This window comes from Sceloporus undulatus, chromosome 2 (assembly GCF_019175285.1).
Source record: "Sceloporus undulatus isolate JIND9_A2432 ecotype Alabama chromosome 2, SceUnd_v1.1, whole genome shotgun sequence".
NCBI classification, from domain to species: Eukaryota; Metazoa; Chordata; class Lepidosauria; order Squamata; family Phrynosomatidae; genus Sceloporus; species Sceloporus undulatus.
Genome location: NC_056523.1, coordinates 230,762,147 through 230,766,656, shown reverse-complemented (window position 1 = coordinate 230,766,656; position 4,510 = coordinate 230,762,147).

Sequence of the window (4,510 nt, the reverse complement as noted above, 5' to 3'; positions counted from 1 at the left end):
AATAATAATAATAATAATAATAATAATAATAATAATAATAATAATAATAATAGGCATGTGTGTGGCAGGAATACTTTCAAGCCATGAGTGGTAGAATCCATAGATGCAGAATTTGTGGATAAAGAGGATCAACTGTACATTGTCTCCTGCCCATGATACTTTGATGTCCATGCAACCATACAAAACTGGTTTAAGGCTCCTAAAAGCTCCAGTTTAGGCCTACAGAGAATACTGCTATCTGCATCTCTACAGGATTCTCTGCTTTGGCCTGGTTGTCCACAAGCACAACCAGCCTCTACTGTAGGCATGGGCTTTCTCCCTCTTATGGGAGCACTCAGTTGTTCTCCAAATGGTGAGACTGTTGCATAGGAAAACCAAAATGTTAAAACCCTTACTATAGAATACAGGGAAACAGGAAAACCTGCTGCTTCAGGAGAACAATTACTTGATTTGAAGGAAAGGCATGTGTCATTTCTTTAGGAAGAGAAAGGGAGGATGGGGGGAGCTGACTGTAGCTGAGGGTTTGTGGAGCAGAATGATTAAGGTGAACATTCGGATGGTGAAAATAATCCCTGTAGAATGTGGTTCGCCTCTCTGGAGATTATCACCATACCCTTTCCCATCCTTTCTTCCTGAGCTGGGTGACAGGTGTAAACTTTTAAACACAGATTTTATTGCACACCTCCATGCCTAGTCAGGAGGCATCCCGTAACCAGTCATAGCATCCTGTATCCAATCTGGATGTCTTTCTCATATTTTGAAAGAATGGGATTTCCCATTCTTTGAAAGGTGCAGGAGAAGTCCAGATTGGGTATGGAATGTCATGATTGGATATGAGATGCCTCCTGCCTAGGCACGGAGGAATGCAATAAAATTTGTGTTTAAAAGTTTACATCCTACACCTAGCACAGAAAGAAAGGACAGGAAAAGGCAATATGTATTATTCACATGCAGTTTGAATGCATCTAAGTTGGGGGAGGTCTGTCAAATCCCCCACTTAACCTGGGATAATCGATTTTAGGGTTTTTCCTCAGTTTTCCTAAAAAGTTTCCATTGTCAGCTGTGTGAGTAACCAATGCAAACAGACCTGGGATGAATTGAGATTAAACTCTGCATGCCTTGAAAATGTTTCAAATAAATATGCATCATCGACTCCGTCTTTATTTGCAGCGCTGACAATACTGCGAACAACAAAAGTGGACTGCAGAGAGATCTGTAGCATCCATAATACTAACTGAAAGGAAGATATTGGCAGCATCAACTTTAGTAAAGGCATCTGAGGAAGTAGACTTTAGTCTACAAAAACTCACGCTGCCAACTTCTTTCTTTCAGTCAGTCTAAAAGGTGCTACATGATCTCTCTGCACACTGATTCTACAGACTAACATGGTTATATCTTTGAATCCAAAGAGGAATGCATGAGTGTGATTATTCAGATGAATGTGCTAAAATAGCAACATCTAAATAGCCACTAAGTTTGGGAAAGAAACAAAAGAAGAGAAAAGAATGGAAAAATAGGGACAAGTTTTGTAATGGGAGATATGTTTGCTTAGCAAAATATCCTTTCAAACCTGCCTTCTATGAATGGGCCTATATGGAAGGAAAGTGTTTTGAGTCTTTCTGGGGATTGGATTCAAAATTAAGAATTCTCCATATTTGATTCAGTGAAAGAACTTTGTAGCTATCCACATATCGCTGTACTTGCAATGGACTAGTGCCTTCTAATTGATATAAATATCTTTTTAACCTTTAACAAACAAGGCATTTGAAGAGTGAGGCCTGAAACAGATGGGCCAAAAGAGCCACCATCAGGCTACATTTGGGGCATGGCATTTAGATGCCACATACTCCAAATGTGGCTGGAAGCCACATCGCGGCTACCCCAACCCAGGAGAACCAGGCCAAAAAGGAATAGCTGAAAGCTGCTCCTTTCTGGTGGCTCAGTTGAGAACCATGGTGGTGGCCTGGATCGGAGCTGGGCACATGAGGTCATTGCAGTCTTGGTATGAATGGCACTAGCGTGGGGCCAACACACTCCTTTTGGGCCATCTACTTGAGACCTGAGTAAAGTATTTGTGTTGGAAAAACAAACTGATTTGAAAAGGCTGTAAGATGAGATCCCATGCTTTGGGACCACTTTCCACCACCTGACCATTACCAGAAGTGTTGGATTCCCACCATTCCCATGCAACAATCATATTGTGGTGTTATATTCTGTGTTCAGGCAAAATCTAGGCTGAAGGTGGGCAACTCTGAAAGGACTAAAAAAAGTAGTGAACAAGCTAGTAACAAAATCTGTTCCCCTAAATTCAATTGTGACAACCTCTGTGCCATTCTGTGTAAATCCCATTGCTTGAGCTAACATGGACATTTTAATTGATGTGTTAATTATCAATAGCTTACCAAATCAAACTGTTTCAATTATTAGTGTTTATGCAAGAGCCCTGGTGGTGCAGTGGTTAAATGCCTGTACTGCAGCCACTCACCCATGAACCACAAGGTTGCAAGTTCAAGACCAGCCAAGCTCAACTCAGGCTTGCATCCTTCTGAAGTCACTAAAATGAGTACCCAGATTGTTGGGGGCAATTAGCTTACACCTTGTAAACCTCTTAGGGAGTGCTTAAGTGCACTGATAAGTGGAATTGAAACGTACTTACTATTTTTATAGTAAATTAATTTTCCAATTTTGAAAGGTTTATGTTATGAAATTATTTTTCATACCTAATGTTGGAAGGCCTAGTTCAAGGGAGATATGAGAGGACCGTATTGCTTTGTTTTTCCACCACACCACCAACAATGTGCATGGTGTCTTTGCAACCAAATCCATACACTGTCTTGAGTCAAGTTGATCAGATGTCCTGCTTTTCCAGGACATGTCCTACATTTCAATCCAGGAGCAATTTCTTTCCCCCCCCTCAATATGACCTCATTCTGAGCATGACCATGAAGCATGAATTTATATTTCTATGAGTGTTTTTAGCTTTTATTGGGTAATGTCCCACATTTTTCTTGAATGGCCTACATTTTGCGGTGCCTTGTCCTCCTTTGTGGTTAGGAGACCATCTGGTCACCCTGTCATAGGGTGGCTGGGCTAGCCTATGTGGACCTGTCACCTCGCAAACATCTTTCAAAGTGGGAGGCAAAATGTCATGCAAATCCTTCCATGCATGTTGCCTGAACTGAGCCTTAGAACCAGCAGCATTTTACAGGATTAAGTACTAATTTACAAGCATAACTCATCTGCAATTAAACACTACAGCTTACGTTAATGTTTGTCATCAGCACTGGCTTTGCAGCTGCTTGAACAGCTGGGGGGATATGAAGGTAGTCATTAGGAAGAATCTGCTGATAGGAGAGTCACCATCACCGATTACCGCATTTGAGAAATGGCTGCTTATTAAATAGGATTATTATACATACACAAAAACATGCGTACTGTCAAAATGAAAATGGGGAAAGATCACTGCTCTTGCTCCCAGTAAGTCTCTTCCCCAGTAAATTAATGAGATTTTTCAATCCATCCCTCAGCTGGCCAACATTTGGGGCCTTCTTTTCACTAAACCAACCTCAGCAAAATCTCAAGGAAAGAAGTGATTTATTAATTAAAAATTAATTTTCCTTAGTAATTTTTGAATAGTTGCTACTTGCGTTTCTCTGGAGACCTCTAGTGGGGAAAGTCTTGTAAACATTGTCCAACTTGTAAGTAATCTTTGTATTACATAAAGTAAGAAGCTTGCTTATCTGAATGTGGACATTTGTTTGAAGTGATGCTTCTTCAGTTTCAATTTCTCAGAGCTCAGTCTTCAAAGATATTGCAATTTCCTTCATTTCAGTCTGTCTTGCTGAACAATAGCAAAAACAATTTATAATGTTCTTTCCACCAAAATTTGGAACATCAAACATATATAATTTTAAAAAAACAGATTATAAAATGCTAAAATACTAGAATAATATATTAATATACTAAAAACAAATTCCTTATCAGTCACTACCCATCTCAGCTGCCTTAGGCACACTCAACAACTCAATCTGGCGAATTGAAGAGGAAGGTCTTCAACCCTTTGCAAACACGGGTGAGATCCTCGTCCAGCTAGACATGCAAAGGAAGGCTGTTCCACAAATGTGGAACCAGATCCTGAAAGGTTTGCAGCCTTGATAGAGATGTATGTGTTGGTGGAACTGTCAATAATCATTTGCCTGTAGATCTTAAATGCCTAGATGGTATATACCATGCTAGCCAAGCTGCCAGATACTGGGAGAGCTTAAAGCACAGGATCTTCATACCAGGACCAAAAGCTTGTAATGAGCCCTGGTCCAAACTGGTAGCCAGTGGAGGGAATCCACAAGAGGAAGAGACATGTAAGTATTTGATGAAGGGACATGGTTTGTATTTATTAAAGCTAAAACATTTGAAAGAAACAAGTAACCTTCTAGAAGATGAATACTATATAGGATCTTAGGCACAGTTTGCTGTAGGTATTGTAACACTGTTAGCAGGTTTTAACTATATT